This window comes from Ambystoma mexicanum, chromosome 4p (assembly GCF_040938575.1).
Source record: "Ambystoma mexicanum isolate Mex_15411 chromosome 4p, UKY_AmexF1_1, whole genome shotgun sequence".
NCBI lineage: Eukaryota > Metazoa > Chordata > Amphibia > Caudata > Ambystomatidae > Ambystoma > Ambystoma mexicanum.
Genome location: NC_090927.1, coordinates 1,161,825,970 through 1,161,846,889, shown reverse-complemented (window position 1 = coordinate 1,161,846,889; position 20,920 = coordinate 1,161,825,970). Strand labels below are relative to the sequence as shown.

The 20,920-nt window shown below is 42.7% G+C and overlaps 1 protein-coding gene across 2 annotated transcripts in view; it reads right to left on the bottom strand.

Moving 5' to 3' along the window:
* Positions 1-20,920, bottom strand: part of ESR1 (estrogen receptor 1) — a 2,052,928-nt gene that overhangs the window by 1,300,409 nt on the left and 731,599 nt on the right. The gene's annotated exons all lie outside the window — the stretch shown is intronic.

Here is a 20,920-nt window from a genome sequence, read left to right as displayed (position 1 = left end):
AAGTGTTTTTTGGTTTCACTGTGAAGTATAAGATCCCTTTAACAAAGTCTTTTTACTGGATGTACATATATATATATATGGCAGGCAACAAAAACTAATAGGCTAAACGTGATGTCGTCAGTGATGTCATCAGTGACATTTGAGAGGACAGCTTTCATGTTCTGTGTGTTAATGTTAGCAGTGCACAGTGGCGATGGCAAGTAAGGGGGCTCAGTCTGCCATAACTGGCAAATTTCAGGTTTTTTTTGTTTTTAATATGAACCACAATGGGGAGGGCGAACATTTTTTTTAGTGAAGTGAACAGGTTTTTCGTAGGGCAACTTAACCATAACGTCCCCTCAACTATGTTTTTTTGTAGTGAATTTTACAGGTTTTTGGGAGGGCAACGTAACCATAACGTCCCTGTAACAACGTTTTTTAACTGAATGCCATAGGTTTTTAGTAGTATAAATGCATCATAACATTACTTTAACAAACATTTTCGACTACATTTATCAGGGTTCTAATAGTAACACATAAGCATACGACTGTAAAGAAACATTTGAAGTGCCTGCCCACCTTTTGGAGCATTCCACATTATCATATGCTGACGTACAGCATGGGGGCGTGTTCGAACAGTCATACACACTTCACAATGACATGTGTAACTGGTTGATAGTGCGAAAGTACATTGGGTATTCTTGTAAGAACTTCTAACTGCAAAATTTCCGGCGCAGAACTCCACAATGCAAGTGTGCAACACAATATAAGCAAGAGTGCATACCGACGTTTCTGGATCATTCACCCCCACTCCTCCCCAAAGAGTGGGGGGTGAATGCCATTGACAATCAAGATTTTACAGCAGTAATCCGTGGTACCAAGAAAGAGGATTTTTTGTCTTCAACCGGAACGCCTCCAGCGTTCCCGGCTGAAGTAAACAAATCCTTTTTCAAGATGGCCATCATACAAAGGGAAGACGGGCATTGGATAGAAAGCCTTCTTCGCTTTCCATTGCAGGCTGTAGAAAGCAAAAAAGAAACTGTGTGACGGTTATGGCAGCACCACATTTGTGTTCCTTGATAAATGTGTGGTTATGAGCAAGACCTTTACCAGAAAGGCAGTCCCTGGTGGACATGGCAACCTCAATGCAATGTTTTCTCCCTTGCAGTAAAGGCCAGTAGCCATATCCCCGACATTGTGGCCACTACCCATACATAGAGGCTACCCCTCAGAGACGGAAGCTGTACCGTTGATTTGTTATGTACATTACTACACTTGTTAAATATGAAAAGACTATCACATGCACAACACGAAGCTTTTCAGTCGTTGTCAATGACCTTTACATACATGTGTTGTACATGTACTCATTTTTTCTGTAAAAATGTGCATAAAAACAGCAAAGCAGTAGTGTACTTATGTTGACATAAAATGCCAAACCAACTCTGTGATGGGAAGCGCAAAGACGTCAGAAATACTGGATGCAACACCATTACCACTCACCTTTCGACATATCATTTTGTAAGTGACACAGGTGGAAAGGTGGGAAAATATGTGTAATATGTGTAATGGGAGGGTGCAACCATATATTATTGTACAAATATTTCTGTGCATAGGGCATCTGGGTGACAGAAATTGGGCTGACGGTGACAGAAATTGGCCTGATGGCACTAATGTACATGAGATGGGCCTGACCCTCCCGTAGCCAATGCAAGTGGATTGGAGTACCTTTCTCCATTACGTTCCTTGGCAGCTCAAACAAATGCGTCCATATGGACTTACGTGCCGTGATGTAGCACATACAAAACAACATACAAAAGAACACATTACGACCTGCAACGTAGCATGCCACATTGTGAAAACAGAGAGTAAATTTGTAAAGAAAACACTAACATTTAAAAATGTGTCCAGTAGTTTTATTTCACAATAAACTGAGCAAAATCATCGCCCTTTGCAAGTAGTAAAGTAGTTTTGTTTCACAATGAACTGTGCGAAAAGATGGCACTATTCACTTTTCCATAGAAGTATTAAGTTTGTCTCTTTGGTCGACAATGACAATGTTAAAGGTCACGTTGTTTTTTTTCCACACACAGAAAGTAAGCGTTGCCGCGACAGTAGTCGTTTTCCTCCCACATTGATGTGCAAGACGACGTCAACCGCTGTGATCTACACCACCAGAAAGGATGGAATGTAACTTCTTATAGCGACAGCAGCGTAGGGACACAGAGGGCCCACACGATCATCCCAGTGAATTATGATGGTCAGACACCCGGTTATGAACAGTTGCATTTGACGGTTAAAGAAGCCGTCACTCGGCATCTGTAATCCGTGACAATCACAATAGGGAAGGAAGTATCTGAGGAGGAATTGGGAATTAAAAGATGTATGATGTCAGGACTAGCAGACTGTCCTACTGGATTGACCGCGGGGTCTGTAATGTCCTCCCCTTCACTTGAATTACAGAGCTCCCCCAACTTACCTTCCTCCTCCTCACCTGATGAAGTGGAGTAGTTCAGCTTCTTCCTTCGGGGGTGTCATGCTTGAGACTTCTTTTTTGGGAGCAGATAGGGTCTGCCTCGAAAGGAAGCCACCATGACTCTTATGTAGAGAAATACACAATGACTCCTCTCCGCGACAGCCAGATAGGTTTCAGGGGAAAAAGCCACAAGGGCACAAAAAACCCCTCGATGTATAGAAGAGGACTGTCGATTGGCTGGTCCGCAATGGTGAAAACTTGCAGAGATGGAAAGTAGATTCACCGGAGGAGCACTTCACTTGTCAGATGAGTATATGTAATTAAACGTTGCTGGAGGAGGAGTGACAAGGATACTTGAAGCAAAACAAACCGGGAGGAAGGACCAAAATTGGGAAAATACAAAGGAACAAGGGAGTAAAGGGGAAAAGCAAAGAAGCGAGGGGGGAAAGGGTTACGGGAAGGAAAAGGGGCAGGCAAAATGACCGCAAAAGGGAACACAGTAACGAGCGCTAGCAACACAGAGAAGCACAGTTGCAACGCGATGAGCCGCCGCGATTCGAATGGTGAAATACTCGACTAGCGGCCATGTTGGAAAAAAGACTAGACCGCGAAAGGCGTTTGCAAAGAAACGTGGCGGAACAGTCTAATGGTGTCTGAGTTTCCACTTCCGCCAGACTCGCCGGTTGCCTGTGGCCGGGACATATGAATACGCAACCTTTGGATAAACCACAGTTAAGCTGGAACGTCGTTATTAATAATACAATTTTTGTTTGGAAGTAGCTGCACAATGGAAGGGGAAATAAAACGTGTATCACTGCTCATCCTGTGCACAGAACAAAATTGTAACACATACCTTTTTTTATTAAATATTACTTTAATTTGGGGAAATGTAGTGGAACCCTACAAACGGCGACAATGTGCAATGTCCATAATAGGAAAAAAATTGCAACGGCACATAAAACTTGTGAAACATTAGTGAAAATAATAATTTTTTTTACAAACTGAAACATAACGTCAATTCGGTATATAGGCGGCAAAAATACACTTACAAGATGTGGAGCGCCTCCATTGCGTTCGCTGTAGTCAGACACTAGTGTATGTGGAAAACTGCCTGTTCGGGAACTAATTTCTCATGGCCGTTGCAAATGTTTTTGAAGCATAACCTTATCAAAAGATGTGATTTTCAAACTGTCACTCTATACATTCTTTCTACTCTTTCCCTGTACCTCAAGGTTAAAAAACAAGGGACCTTATGGGCGTCGACAAATATGCGGCCGTACTGAGCTCGTGTTGAAAAGAGAAAATGCAGTGGCCTTCACTCCGAATGCAAATACATTCTCATTTTGCAACAACATATCAGCGGCTATTCATGAGAACCGCTACTGCCGTACACGTGTAGAAGGGCTGTGTGTACGAAATAGTGCAGGTGGCTGGCTGAGATTTCAAACAGTAGGACGCCAGCCTGATCGCAGTAATTCTGTTTATGTATTGTGAAATGGACGCAGTAAATTAATTTCGTACAATGAGTAGCAAGTCCCACTATACCGTATGACTAACAAGAATACTTCAATGTTTGACTTTCTACTACCACATCTCATTAACGCTCACATTTTGAAACAGTGTTCCATAAGTGTTATAAGTGCATTGGTGCCTTCTTCATTTAGGTATGTTAGCGCCGATGTTCGCTTTCAACACAAAACGAAGTACACATGGCCGACGTATCGAAAGATTACGACGCACTTCACGCTGTGCCACAACCAATCGGTGAAAGCGCAACATGGTCATGGGCAGCATGCCACGGAATAGCCAATTTCAATCTTCTCCACGGAGCGAACAGGGAAGTGTGACAGCACAGCGGACATAGATATCGCTAATTTTTAGAGACATACTTTTTGATCGTTTTTAAGGGAACTACTGGATGGATTGCCACAAAATTTGCAAAACCACGCTTTCGCGCCCAAGCCCCTGCCTCAAATTTGGTGCAAATCCGTACAGCGGTTTGGCCTGTAGCCGTGCGCAAAGTTTTCCCCCATTCAGTCTATGGGGAAAAAAAACGTTTTGGGACCTTCCTATAACTTTGCCCCCCCCCTGGACCAAACATCACCAGGGGGGGCGAAGTTATAAGCTGCCCAAAAAGTGCTCTTCCTATGGAAACAGCAACTTAACCATAAGTACACAGCCACTACCGTGGCTGTGTAATATATATATATATATATTTATATATATAGTGAATGGTTTCCCATAGAGAAAAAAGTGAAAGTGCTCACACACCCATATTAATGCCAGCCCCTCCTTCTCTGCCTGCGAGTATGTCTGCTAGGTGTTGGAAAAAATTCTTCTGGTATACGAAATTATGAACTTGTGTTGAGTCACCTCCAGGCCAAACTGTGCCAGAATGGCCCCTAATCCAACGGGGCTCAAATCCATGGTGAGTTCTGTGCATCTGTTTGAATCAAAGTACGCCATTCTCTCCACAGACGCAATGTTTTTCGGAGAGCTTTGAACATTTCTTGACACTCGGAAGACAACTTGAATTAAACATTCACCTTCATGATGAAATTTAGAGGAGGGCTAATTGTCACAAAATCCTCTAGATAATGGGTGCAATAACTTGTAAAACCCAGTAACGACTGGAGGTCTGGTACATTTTGGGGGTGAGAAGCCTCATTCAGAGCTGCCACATTCTGTGGGTCAGGTCTCTTACCCTGCTCCGAAAATATGTGACTGAAAAACTTCAGTGTCTTTTTTCCACCTTCACACTTCTCTCTATTGAGTGTGAGATGTGGGGCCTCCAGAACCATGCAAACCTGTGTAGCATGTCATTGTAACACTCCTGGGTCGTGACAAAACCAGAATGTCATCACTGTAGTTAATACAGTTGTGCATGTGCCTGATGACTTTGTGCACCTCATCTTGAAATATTTCAGACAACAATATAGGCCCAGATGTGTCACAAAGGTTGTAATACACATGGATTGCAGTGCCAACTCCAGCTGATGATAACCCTTATTCAAATCAAGCTTGCAGAAAATTATGGCACCATTTAATAGGTGAATCATGTCCATGATCCAGGGTGCTTGGTGTCTCTCCCTCCAGATGGTTTGGTTCGAGCACCTCATGACTACACAAAGCCAGATTGATTTTGCTGTGTCCTTCCTCAGCACCAGGACTATTGGAGACACCCACAGTGTTGGTGCTTTGTCTGGCTCAATAATGTCTTGTTTTAACAGCTTGTGGATCTCCGGCTCTACCTGATGATGTATATTGACAGGGATGCCTCTGTAAAGTTGTGCTATCTACTTCTCCGATCCATCGATGTGCAGTCACACCTGGCAGTTTCTCAATGTTACCAGCCTTTGAACAGAGAGGGGAACATTGCTCAATGTTGTCGGAACCTGACATATACTTGTGTGCCATTCATTTATATATGATATGTACAAGGCCCATGTCAATTGCTGCCTTGAAGCTCAGTACCTACCTGCTATTTGCAGCAGCCACCAGTACATGGATCTGTATGTTGGCTGCATGTGTCTTGTAAAGGACACATGTGGCTTTAAAGGAAACTTTGCAAGGCAGCAGGGTTTCTGTACCATACGGATATATGTCCATTTGAGGTGGCTTGAGGTGTGGGGCAGCTGCTGATTTACCTTTTCATTAATTACATTCTTGGTTGCCCCGGTGACAATCGGGAATTCAGTTTTAAAGTAATTTATGGACAGGAGCAAGACCGGGCTGTGCTCCATTGCCGATGATTTCCTTGCGCATACACATAGGTATTTTTCCACCAATCAGATTGTCTGTCCTGTCTGTCATCCCTTGGCCTGCTTTCGGGACTCTTGTACTTCTGACCTTGATCCGTGTATGACTACCTTGATCTGTCACCTTTATGTTTTGCCAGCAGATGGGCAGATGTGCCACCCTTACTGATATTTTGCATCCTTGTACACTGCCCAAAAGTGATTCTCTTCTCTGCATGCCATGCATTCTTGCCCCACCACCGGACATGCACCCTCATGTGTAAATTGGTACCCACATCTATAGCATGACCAGTTTGAGTGCTTAGCTGTTGATACTGTGGATGTTACACAATGCGCTAAAGTTTGTTCTGCAGAGTGAGGTGTAATTTGTCCTTTGACTCCATCCGTGCTTCGGTAGCTAGGTTTGTCCTTTTTATCAGAATCTCCTCCAGAGAGCAGGGCTTTTGCAGCAACGTCTTCCTGAATGCTGATGGTCCACACCCTGCTATAATCTGGGATCTCAATGCCTCAATATTGGAGTACTGATGGAAGTCATAATGCTTTTGTCATGCTCTTAGTCGTATTTACGAACACATCCATAGTTCACGTTTTGTTTGCACAGTAGAGTGGAAGACATGCCTCTCGTAGTCCACATTTGTGTGCAGTTAAAATACCCTGATAATGTGTCCTTGAGGTCCCGATATGAGGGAATTGTCTCATCTTGTAGTTCATAAAATATGTCTCTTACAGACACGCCCACTGCTAGCATCAACAAACACTTTTTTTCTGTGGTCCTCTGTGTATCCCACACCGTAAATGCAAACTGTGAATTTTTGGAGCCACCTCATCTACCTGGGGGCCATGATGCTGGTGTCTGTCTGGTCGAATTACGCAGGCAGTTGCAACACCAGGGAATTGCCTGTTCCTTGTGGAGCATGCTGAGCGATGATGCCATTACAGTGGAGGGAATATCCTCATCAAACATGGTTGGACCTCGTTCCTTACCCGTCTGCCTTCTTCATGCACCGCCATTGCACTCTTAAATGCCCCTTTCTCATGCATTCTTCATTGTGGTGTTCCCCACAGGTTTCTGCTCCTCATCTCACCCCTGGCATGTGGCAGACAGAGTGGGGGAAGGGCTCTCTTCCCTGGGCCCTCGGCTTTTCCACAAGGCACTGGAGCAGAGCTTCCTCCACACTCATGAGCTGAAGTCACACTCCCCATGGCCTTTCAGCAGGCCAACGAGCACTCCTTTCGTTGAGAGGCAGGCACCTGTGTCACGGGTCAGCCGTGACCCTCTCAATCCCAGGCTGACAGCCTGTAGATCACCGCCACAGTAGACCGAGGCACACACTTATGCCGACCCACTCGTCGCCAAACGTAGCCTTCTTCATTGGCTCACGGTCAATGGCGCTTGTAGGAATAATGCAACACCAAAAAGATAGTTTACCAACTCTTTATTAATCTGCATCCCAGCCGTAACTAACTTGTTCCTTGTCCCTGCTCCCTACGTCTCTTCCCTTCTTCTCCCTGCCTTCTGGACCCTTCTTATCCTAAGGAGTTGAACAGCACCTCAACAGAATATTACACTGATTAACAAAGCAAAGGGCAGGTCTTAATTCAAGCAGTTTTTCTGCAAGCTTTATTACTCCATTGCTAGGAGTTTGCTTTGTAAGTATTTATTTGTATTTATTGATAAACGGCATAGTGTGTTGATTGGAAACTCCTCACATGGGTCAAAATAGATAGCAGAGCATTTCCGCGATTGGGCGCTTAACATGACAGCACACGTAGTAGATTGAGGCCCAGTTGGTAACAGAGCTTTAAACAAAACAATAAATACAGATAAACTTGGTAGCATTATAAACAACTAACCATGCCAATGTATCATACACGGGTCTAGTCCCGCAGGCAAAGGTCTGCCTATAGGCTGATGCTGTCTATGATATGATATGATATGATATGATATGATATGATAAGTCATTTATAACGTGTCTGTACACAAGTGTTTCTAGGCGCGACAAGATAAGGAAGGGGAGACAGAGGGAGGATAAAACAAATAATCTTACTACGCCTTGTGTCATTCAGCTTGTGCAAGTGCGAGGGGCGAGGAAGAGGAGAAGTGCCAGGGGACGGGGAGAGTGCAGTGTCAAAAAAGTGCAGCAAGTGCTGCCAGGGTGGAGGCTCACGTTAGTGCAGGGAGGCAGGGGACTGTAGGGTTTCAGATACAGTCCCTAAGTGCGTTGGAGGCCTAGAGGCAGTGCAAGGGGCTACAGGTCTTGCAGGAGCCTGGTGCCCATGAGGGTCAGAGGGTGGCCAGGTAACTAGTTAGCTCAGCAGACAGGAGCATCACCAGGGGGGAGAGAGAGAGAAAGCAGAAGCAAAGGGGTAGGTCTTGAATTGCTTCCAGAACCTTAGGTGGATCAGCTCAAGTTTTAGGGAGGCCATGAGGCTGTTCCAGAGGGAGGCCCCAGCCAAAGAAAGAGATCTTGCCCCTACTCTCTGCCTGGAGAAGCGTCTGACTTTCAGAGAGTTGGAGGTAGTGTGGTCTCCGGCCCAAGAAAGCCTTTTGGACAATGCAGATGGACTTTGCAGCCATCGGGAGCCAGTGGAAAGATTTCAGGGCTGGAGAGATATGATCCCTGGGCTAGAGGCCAAGGACAAGTCTTGCATCTGTTGTTCTGGATTTGTTGCAAATGGTGAAGAGTAGAGGCAGGCAGATTTAGAAAGAGGCTGTTGCAGTAGTCAAGCCTAGTGAGCACCATGACTCTGGAGACAGTGAGCTTCTGGGGAAAAGTGAGAAAAGGAAGAATATCTCTGTGGAGGTGCAGCTGATAGTGTGACTTCTTAGAGACGTTAGAGATGTGGGGGGAGAAGGAGAGGGTGGAGTCGAAGTTGACACCAATGTTTTTTGCCTCGCAGGAAGGTGTGAGTAGAGGGTCGAGGGTGGGCAGCCAGAGTGAAAGAGGGAAATGTGAGCAGGGGTCCCAATAAGGAGGATCTCAATCTTACTGGCATTAAGGCAGGGATCATTGGAAGCACACCATTCCTGAATTGCAGATAGACAGTCAGGATTGAGCGAGAGAGCAGAGCAGGCTGAGGGGAGCCTGATGGGGATCTGAGTGTCATCTGGATAACACTGAAAGTTAGAAGAGAATGTAGAGATGATGTGGGTTGGAAGAGCCAATTAATGGCTGAAGAGCCAGGGTGAGAGGTTGGAACCCTAGGGAACACCACATGTAGAGAGAGAGAGGTGGTGGAGACAAAGGACCCAAGTAGGACTCGGGTGGGGACCATGATGGAAGTTCAAAGATCTGTGCTAAATATCCATATGGATTATCACAAGTCTTGTTTTTGCTGTGGTGAGTTGTCACACTGACCCCTTTTGTTGCTCTTGGTTGTTCTACTTTCATGATCCCTCGGTTTTCAAGCCATCTCTACCCCCATCCATCATTTTAGGTATTTTTTATGTCCTTGGCACCACTATTCTGGGCTGCTTGGGGCACATCCACAGTTCCCATTCAGAACAGTCTGTTCCTGCCGTTGATGCTGCCAATTTTGCTGTGCACTGGGGGTGTCCATTACCAGTGGACAACCCCATGACCGCTGCCTCTTTTTGTTGCATTTTATTTACAGCGGACTGGACACCCCATCCTTTTTCCAAACCATTCCCTCCCTTCACTTCAATTTTTCCACTCCCCTGCCTTCAGTTAGATGGAAACACCAACCTGTTTCCATTGAAAGCCCAGAAGCCTTCAGTAAGAAAGGCCACTTTATTGTGGCCACACTATTATGGGGCTCTTCTGTCTCCTTGTTGCACACTCTGTGAGATGTCCCTGTGGCATGCTGTAAGGCGGCTTTGTCCTGTCCATGGCAAGGGCTGTGCAAGGTTCGAATTTGGCAATAGCTGCACATGTCCACGACTGGATGTCATGAGCTGGCTGGCCACATAAAATGGGGGGAGTTTTGTATATGAGGTGTTGATCAAGATCATGTGGCATCACGTGACCCTTGATCTCTGATGACATCACAGGAAGTGATGTTATTTGGCCCCACCCCAAAGGGACATGACAGTAAGGCGATGGAACACATCATTTCACTCCTTGACAAAACAGGAAGTGGCATCACATAACATTGTTCCTATGTACACTACAATAAATAGGGTTACAATACCACTGTAATGTGATATACTTTTCATACAAGAATGAATCACCATATGTATTATTAATATCAGTGTTTAGACCCATATTAGCAAATTACTGTGGATGTAAGCAGACATCCAAGGCCAAATGATAATGATGTGTTATTATATAGCACTTACGCTTAAGCGCTTTATATAGAACAAATATGCATACAATATCACCCAACCTGTGTAGGTACTCATTTAGAGATGTCAAATGGATGAAAGGCCGAGTTGGGCCTGCCGGGATTCAAACCTGCAACCTGCAGATCACACACACACATCACAGCAGAGAGCATTTAACCCACTGAGCTATCTTACCCGCTATAGCTATCTTACCGGCTATAGTAAAATGACCAATTACATGTCTGAATGTTCTCAAAATCAGAAAGCAAATTACACTCTGTAGTGGAAACTAATAAACTGGTAACTGAGATTTAACAACAGGCCAGTTCATTTGCAGGTCTGGTGCAAAGTTGGCCACTTGTCAAGCCTGTGTGGATCTATATTTCAGGCTTCAGAGGTTGGCAAAATACATACCATTGGGAGGGTTCATAACTGTGAATTAAAGAATTTAGAGTAGCGCAGGGAAAGCAGTGCACTAACACGGCATCCCGTACTCTGGCCCCTGTTACCTCATACAGGCAAACAAACATCTTGAACAGCATGCCAAGGAGATAGGAAATATAGACACATTACAACAAAGCATTCATTGTGGCACAATGGAATCAAGGTCCACGTGATGTGTTATGCATTTCTACATTGTTCACAAGGTTTTAGGCACAAGGATTTTGTCAAGTGACTGAGGACACTGAGATGGAATGTCTTGTGATTATTGTAACCAGAACTCCAGATAAGGTGCGTAAAGGGCCTTTTTACGCACAGAAATCTTGTCAATATAGCCCTTTTAATTCTTCTTGCGTACCAATTACAAAGGCTATTTATGGCAGCACCCCCCTAAATCGTGGAGCTCAATGGTGACAGCCAGGCTCTTTAGTAATCGATGCAGTTCCTTGAAAGAAGCAACTGGGATAAATCCGGGTCTGTTTTTTTTTAACACTCTCCTCTGTCAATGATTCTATAAAGATAATACTTTCTGGATAATGTAAAAGGGAATTTGAGTTTAGTTCACTTTGTTCAACTGCCTGCATTTTGTAGGTTACAGTGTTATTAAATCATCTTGAATCAAAACATGTTTTTCACTTTGCTTTAGGACAGAGGTAGTATTGTGTAAAATGAAAATTGTCTCAAACAACTGCTACATTTCTGTTTAATTGACTTTAATAGAGGAATGCAACGCAGTTCAGCAGCACGGGCATTTCATGCATGGTTTTTTTTTCATCACAGAAGCACACCAATTGCATAGCTAGGCATGTGGTCTGAACTTTAACTCCCTTTCTGACCACCCACTGCATGCAGGTATAATCGATACAGGTAGAAGCAGTGCTGTATATATTTCAGTGGCAGACTATCCCTGTACCTCTCAACAGGACTGCTATGTATTCAGACAAAGTAGCCTAATTTATCAACAGAGCTGCTGTACACATGTCATGGCACAATGCCAAATATTCACAGTAGGGCTGATTGCACCATGCCCACATTTCGCAGCAGGACTGCTATGTTTTGGGGCAGTACCTGGGTTTCTTAACAGAGCTGCTGTTAAGAAAGCATGAACATGTGTTGGCATGTTCTGCAGTGAGCTAAAGTAGTATAGAGCAAGAACAGTGTCTGAGCTCTTCCCACCAACCTACTTCAATGCCTTCTACTCGGTCTTGAGCTTTTCAAAACATCTGCTTCTCCCATGTCCCACTGCCAAAAAGCAAGCACATTTCAGAGCCTCATTATGAATCTCCTGACTAATGTAGTATAATCCAAACAAGCTTAGAGATTTTGAAAAGCCATTTATGTCAGGCATGCCTCACATGGAACTGCCAGTGCCCTAACCCTATGTGCCTTTCATTGTCAACAGCCTCTAGGGAAAGGCATCTCAGTGGGTCAATAACTCTGCTGCAGAAAATGTTGTGCAACCTGTTAGTTCAAATCCTGTTAATAAGTGAGTTAATGAGTCTGCATCAGAGATATGCATTTAAGATGCTGGTAAGATTCAATTGTAACACAGTTGACCTAACGTTTGACTTATCAAAAGGACTACTAAATGTTCAGTGATTAAGAACACACACATTTCATCCGTGATGCTCTACTTGTAATGGCTCATAATACACAACTCTTCAGGGCTGCTATGCTTGTAATGGCTCAGAAAACACACCTCATCGTGGCGGCTATACCTGTGATGGCTCAGAACACACAGCTCTTAAGAGCTGCTATACCTGTGATGGCACAGAACACAACTCTTCAGGGCTGCTATACTTGTAATGGCTCAGAATATACACATCATCGAGGCTGCTATACCTGTAATGATGGCTCAGAACACTCATCTCACATGGGCTCTTGTACTTGTAAAGGCATGCAGTGTTGAAGCATCTGCATTCAAGCAAGTGCTGCATCTGGTCGAACAAACCTCTAAGTCTATAATTCCCAGTCTAATGGCTAAAATAAGGTTTGCACACATCTAAAAAGAAGCACTCAATGGTAAAGCTGCACTAGATTTTTTTTAAAGAAAAGGCATTTTCAGCTTTTTGGATATTTATTGGTGCTATGTTAAAAGACAAACAGAAAAACAGGAAAGGAAGAGCAACTCTGAACCAAAGCAATATAGAAGAACAAAGGTGTGGTGGGGAGGCAGGTGAAGGGACAGGGAACATACTAGACAATCCAAAACAGGAATTCAAGCAACAGGAAGAGGGCGCAATTAGCAACATGATAGGGCAACAAAGAAAGTCAAAAGGGAAAAATAGTTAATAGGACAAACACACAATAGAATTGAGGGAGCGAAGCAGAGCATAAGAGACATTTGGAGAAAGTAAATTAAAACACAGATCAACAGCAGGTTGGGAGAGATGGAAATAGAAAAGCAAGACTAGAGAAAGGCAGGCCAATAACATAAGAGACAGTGCAAGAAAGATAATCAAAAGGAGTAGCAACCACAACCGGGATAATGAAAAAAAATAGATATAGTCAGAGAAATGATATGAGAGAGGAAGAGGACTTACATTAACCGATACAGTGAGATATAGGAGGGAACAAGCAACAATAGAATGCAGACATGGGAAAGGAAGAGTGACAGAGAAACAGACCGCAAAATGTGGCATCACAACACTTAAGGGTGAGAGGCAGAGCGCCAGAAAGGGAGACGGGAAACAACGCAGCAAAGGGAAGGAGAGATTAAGCAAAACCATTGAGTGGCTGTCAAGCAGGCAGTGCCAGGCAGCAACAGTAGGCACGAGAGGCAGAAAAGTGATGCTGGTAGAGTGAGGGACTTGATTTATGATTCACTTGATGTAACTAGCTGGCATCTGTAGTAATCTCTTAATAGAATTTGTGCCCAAGTGTCATGAAGATGAAGCTGGGTAGTATGCATCTACAAGGTTCTTATGTGCGGAAAATGTTTTCCAAAGGTGCAATACATTCTTTATAACCACTTTCAAATACAGCTGTTTTGTCACTTATGTTTGTTTTCGAACAATGTTAATTTTACGCACTAATTGGATAGTTGTCAGACACTTTTTACTCTCATCCGAAGGAGGAAAATAATATGTACTCTCTTGAAATTGGATTTAGCCTCTAATTGTAAAAATTGGGAGTAAAATACTCTCACTTTGAGGTGTTGAAGAACCGACTATCAGACTAAATCAGAGACTCACCCCTTGAAGTGTACCTAAAATGAACCTTTAATGAGTCTAGGAAATATCTAGGGTATATTGTATAGAATTCCAGAAAGATTATTTGTTATTCCTATTATTTCTTATTTAGATTCACTGCTCAACGTGTTACACTTGTGATACTGCCATTTTTTCTTTAAAGCCTAGCCGAGAAACCAGCCACTCCAGAAACAAAGAGCCGCATGACACTGACCACAGCCCAGGAGATTCCATTAAAGAAAAACAATCTCTTTTTTTCTTTTATTTTTAGGGGTAGCAAAGAAGACTTCAGGGGTCACAGTTGCGACCCCTGGTGAACCCCAAATGACGGTCCTGAGATGGAGGTTTTAAAGAGCCCTAGTTGCAAATTCACACATTTTATTAAGTGGGCAAGGGGTAGTGAGGGAGGTCCAACTGGTAATTGGAACAGCATTCCAGCCAGCTGTGAACAAGAACAGAGATAAGCTCAAAGTAGAGATACATTCAAATAACAATACCAGTGGCTGTGTCACCTCTAATGACATCACAGGCAGAATGTTGCTTGAATGCAAACCTACGGATTAACACATTTGCACTAAATAAGCGTGCTTGATCAGTCCTTCACCTTTTCATAATTTTGGAAAGAGTGCTTCTAAAAGGAAACCACAATTTAAGTAACTGGGATATTCAATTTAAAAAGGGGTTATCGTTAATCACGGTTATAAAGCAAAACATGTTTGTCTTTGCAACATTTTCAGACAAACTGTTAGTACAAAACATTCCATACTGGACGAAAATATATGTATTTGAGAAAGATACTGGCAAACACAAATGTCTTTTTGTTAAAAAAAGTTCAAAGGTGAAATATAATAATTAGATATGTATTATGAAGTGCACATTAAACAAGCAATACTAGATAATTTAGTGAATGCAACCCTTCACTTATTCTCTCCACTGCCCTTCATGATATTCATAGCAAATGATATTGGCAATTGGCTTTGCTGTGTCCACTTAAATTTGTGAGGGGAAAAATGTGATTCCATGAAAGCAGGCCATTCGAAGATCTTTTTTAAAAGCACATGGCTTGCAAGTGTTTTGTTTCATGCACGCGTAGTGTCTCGTTTCAGAGAACTTACTGTACAAAATATATGAAGAGGTTTCTCTTGACATAAAAATGACCATGAGTGTTCTCTGGGGCAGAGGATTCATGAGGCAAGATGAGGGGCATTGTCATGAGGCCCTCTATATATGCACTCCACTTAGTAAATTACATCTTAGAAATGTGCATTTTGTTGTTCTTAATTTAAGTGAATTGCTTCGCCTCTTCATTTTTGCAGTAGAGCAAACATTCTTCATTTTAAAGAAAACAAGCTGATGCATCCGTGGCCATGGCACCGCTGGCATAAGGGCATGTTCAGTTCTGTGTGCAGAGGGAGACGGTGTGCAGAGAACAGAGATATCTGGGCCTAAGTCACATGCAGCCACTCCATTTTCCAACACATTAGTATCCATCTGTATAACGTTGTCTTATCTTGAGTGGCGGTGCCAAACCTGTGTTTAGCACATATAGACTAAACATTTTTGTTTGCCATAAAATAAGCCATGCTCTCATTTTGTGATCATACGTGGGTGGCTAAAACACATAATGAATTGTTTTGTATTGTATACAGATTTATAAAGCGCGTCAAAGACCCAAAGGTGTGAAGGCGCGGGGCGGAGGGGGGGAGGGTCAGCGAACCGCCAGAGAGGGAGGAGTAAAAGTCAGACTCAGAAAAGACGAGCTTGCAGCTGCCTATGGAAAGCGGATAGTGCTTGAATGCTCCTGATGTGCAGCATTGGGTCGTCATGAAATGTTCACTCCCAGGTGAGCATTTTCTGTGCATAAATGTAAAATTATATTATATAACACATTTTTAAATAGCGCACCAGGCTGCTGTCATGCCACTGCAGAGCTCTGCAATAGTAGCTGTTCATTATTTATTTTTTTATTGAAAGCAACATAGTTAACAAAACCTTTTACTCTTCATCCAAATCCTTGAAAAAGAATAACCAAATCAATACATTCCAAATCACATTTGGTTTCTTCCCAGTTATTCCATTGATCAAATTCCATTTTAGTTTTCTGCCATAAACACAAAGCATCCAAAATTGTTTTGACAGTCACTTCTCATTTAAGTGTTGCAGAATTATTTCAACCCATCGAAGTCGTTTATAGCAGTGGGGTTGCTAAATCTGTTGTATGTATATATGTATTAGAGGAAAAAACTTTTGTTGCAGGGATGTTAAGATGAGAACTTAATGCAACACGACCCTGGGAATTCAGCTAAAGCCACCTTAACTTCGCACCTCCTGTTGAGCAAACTAGGACCACAATGATGACATCACAGATCACATCACTGAGGACATCACTAATTACATTTTATATGGGTACACTGATGACATTATAAATCACATCACTGATGCCAACATTGGGGACAACACTAATCTCATTGTATATAACTGATTACATCAATAATGGGATCAGACATAACATCATTGATAAGTTAGCTCATGAAAGCCTTGATTATCTTAATATCAATTTAGACCGTGGACTTGGCCATGACAAAGGCTGGGGTCATTGGCAAGCACCAAAGGGCATAGCTAGTGGTCGGTTATTGTTCAAAAATACCAATGGCATGGTTAAAAGCCATACCTAGTAGCCCGTCATTTTTAAAATATACAATGAGCAACGTTGAAAGCTATAGTCAGTGGCCATGGCTAAAGGCAATAGCTATTGCCCATTAATATGTCAGAATATACAGTCGGCACATCCAAAGCCAGTGGCCACTGGCTAGTATGTGTTGAAAACCATGACTAGCGGGTGGTTAGTGTATATAATATACAGTGGGCAAGGTCGAAGGCCATAGCTAGTGGCTGGTTAGTGTTGTGTAATACACAGTGGGCACGGCCAAAGGCCATCGCTTGCTGCATGTTATTATTTTTAAATGTACAGTCAACATGGGCAAAAGAAATACCAACTGATCAAGGTCAAAGGCCATGGCTAGTGGCCCATTTATATGTTAGAATATATAGTGGACATAGTCAAAGATTGTGGCCACTGGCCACTATTGTGCTGAAGTCCATGGCTAGTGCCTGTTCAGTGTATATAATATACAGTGGACACTGTTGAAAGCTGCATGCACTGGTAAAGGCCAACATCTACGGTTGGTAGCGTGTTAGTGTTTTAAAATATTCAGTGCACATGGGTGAATCACTGTCCATAACTAAGGCCATGACGACTAGTACACATTCTTTTGTTAAAATATATTTGGCCATGCACACTGACCATGCTGAAGGCCATGCTTAATGCAAGTTACTGTTGTAATGTAATTAGTGATGTCATCAGTGATGTGATCTGTGATGTCATCATTGTGATCATAGTCTGCACAACGGACACGAAGTTACAGGTGGCTTTAGCTGAATTTCCAGTTTTTTTTGCATTAAGTTCTCACCTTAACATCCCTGCACCTAAAGTGTTTTTCCTTGAACTTCAAAGGTTCTGTTAGGATGTATTTCTCACCTTAATGTCCCTGCACCTAATGTTTTTTCCTTGAATTTCAAGGGTTTTGTTATTCCATAGATTTTAGAATGCTCACAGACCACTAGCCATGGGTTTCGGATTGCAGGCTTTGAAAACTCACGATGTTTTTAGGCAATGTGCAGTGAGATAAAAGTATTAGCCTTGGAGCACACACTTTGGTTAAGCAACATTCCCCAAGCGGTACACCACTTTCCAGCGTAATCATTTTGGCGCCGGCCAATTTGGCATGGAATGTTTGGACATGGCTAACAATGCAGCCACATCTAAATGCCCTCATGCTAAATAAGATCGCAGGACTGCACTGCAACAAACCTCGCCAACTCCCACTTGCATTGTTTTTCTTTTAATTAAATTAAATTAGTTTCATTTTTTTTAAAACACACAGCCTTGAACCCTGGTCTTCATGGGGTATACATTTCATACTTAGCTTATAATTTAATATGTTAAATGATAAAAGGCTAGGTATGAAACTTGTGACAATCCAAACAACAAAATCATTGTAGCATAATGGTTAAGTGCTGCGTCTCGAACTCCTTAAGGCAAGGGTTTTTCTCTGATAGCAGCATTCAGCATGAATGTGATTTTTGTATTTCATTTTTTCTGTTTTATAATGTTGCCCAGAGACAGTGTAGTCCTCTTTTTGAATATATGTACAGTGTATGGGGGAATGTGTGGTGTGAGTGTGAGAGTGTGCATCTCATCTGAGAGGGTGTGCATGCAATGTGTGTGTTTGATGTGAGCGTCTGTGTGTACATGGTGTGATGTCGTTTGTGAGGGATAGTTGCATGCAGTTTATAATTTTGCAGTAAATGAATGTGTTTCATGTTTAATATGTGTTCAATTCTGCAACGACGGTTTAATACATGTCCAATCCTGTTTTATAATGTTGCAGTAAATAAATCTTTTTCACATTTAATCCATATTACAAAATGCAAAGTGCCTTCAGATTCATGCCAATTGTGACCTCTCACACCAATAATCCTTGCGCAGAGAGGTAGAAAATGCAAAGTGCCTGCAGGTTCATGCCGCACCAATTGCAACATCTCACAGCAAAACATCCTTGCGCCGAGAGGCCCATGCCCCAACTGGCTGCATCTAAGTGGGCACACCCAAACAGTGCCTGCGGTGAAAAGGTCACGCCATAAGGGCGTGCACCTAACTGGCCTTGCTGAAATGTCCTGTCCCTTGCTCCAAGCCCCTTGTTTTATGGCTGGATTCTTGGTGACTGTTGTGATACCTTGCAAAACCCCAACCAACCACATTTAAGCAGCACGGAAACGGGAAAACAATGACTTGCTGCAAGAATAACATATGCCCACGTACTTTCTGCACCCATAGCGAAAATCAAAAGCTTGCACCCATTAATATATAAATAGTACTGCTTAGCTTCAAGCTGAGGAAGGGGCTGACCCTCCTCGTGCCATGTTGCTCTAAATGGTCTTGTAACGTTTCCTTGTTTATTAAACACCATGGCCTGGTGGGACTGGCCTTTTTTCCTCGTTTTGAAGCTAAGCAGAGTCAGTCCTGGTTACTGCGTGGATGGGAGACCTGGGTCACCAGTGATTTTTCACCTTCAATTGCACTGTAGCTTTAAAAATATATATTTTTTACTATGTATAAAACCTTGTAGGCTTTGAGAACTCACAATGTTTTTAGTTAATGCCCTGTGCAATTAAATGATTTTCAGAGGATCACACACTGGTTAAGCAGCGTGCTACAAGCCCTTTTATGGCCGGTCTCTTGGTGACTGTTGTGATGCATTGCATGACCCCAACTACCCGCATTTAAGCAGCACAGAAAAGGGTACAAAATTATCAGCAACAAGAATAACATATGCCCAGGTAATTTTGCCCCATAGCAAAAATCACAAGCTGGCACGCATGAATATACACACAGTAAATGGCCACATATTTTAAAGTGAAATATGCAAATGTAGTTCAATTGACCTTCTCCTTAGAAGAAAGTGCTAAAGACAAAATAGCATTGGACGTTTAAAAAAATTAATGAACACCAGAAAAATAACATGAGAGAGCATATCTTTCACTAAATATGTTGGCAAATAAAAGGTGCTCAGCTTTTAAACCCAGCAATAAGTAGTGAAATATTCCATGGAAAACAAAATCCCAATATGAAACAAGTGCTTGGGGTCTTGTGGGTAAGCGTCTGCACGCGGAACATGACAATCTGAGTAAAATCCTGGTATCTAAATACTTGAGCAAGCTTACCAACCTCAAAAAGACCCAAGGGGTTGCTTCCACCCTCTGAAAAAGCGTTACGCTGTCCACCCACATATCCTTTACTGGTGCCCTGAAAAGCAACCACAATCACGGGAAAATAACTGCACCAGTGTCCAGGATTGCAAATCCTCTTGCCACGTTGCAGGCAAATACTCATTACTTACTTGCTCTCATCATTTCCCCTCCTCAGCGCCATGTATGTCTTTCAACAATACTCTGCTTTATAAAGATAACTACAACAGTACACACACCATAGTGTCACTCAAATATATAAATCCGTATAGAACTGTTAGGCAAAAGAATACAATTGTGGCATTATTCCCCCGATCTTGACTGTAAGACTACATATACTAGAGTGCAATTCAGCAAAAGCCAAACAAATTGTCTCTGAGTGCATAACTTTCAAGGCGTGAAAGTGGCATGGTTTAAAAATAATAATGTGGATGCCCTGTGTTATGAGAGATTTGTCACAGGCATTCCGCCGCAGCACCCATTTCGGCGCACCCTTTTTGGTGCGAAGGCCAATCCGGCGCTGCTATTTTGGCAGAAGGGATGTTTGGACGTGGCTGACATTGCAGCCACGTTTAAATGCCCTCATGCTAAATACGATCATAGGACTGTACTGAAACAAACCTTGCCACCTCCCACTTGCATTGCTGTTGTTTTAATTAAATTAAATTAGTTAAATCAGACAAAAACATACAGCTTTGAACACTGGCCTGCCAAAGTTCGAGGCCCAGCATTTCACCACTAGGCGACAGTGGCTTGGTGCTTCATTGGGCATACAATGCATACTTAGCCTATATTTTAATATCTTCAATGATAAAAGCCTCGGTATGAAACTTGTGAAAACCCAAACAATAACATCACTGTAGAATAATGGTTAAGTGCTGTGTCTCAAACTCCTTAAGGCCAGGGTTCTCTGATAGCAGTGTTCAGAATATATGCCCTTTTTTAAATAAATGTTTTCGGTTTTATAAAAGTGCGGATGCTGTGT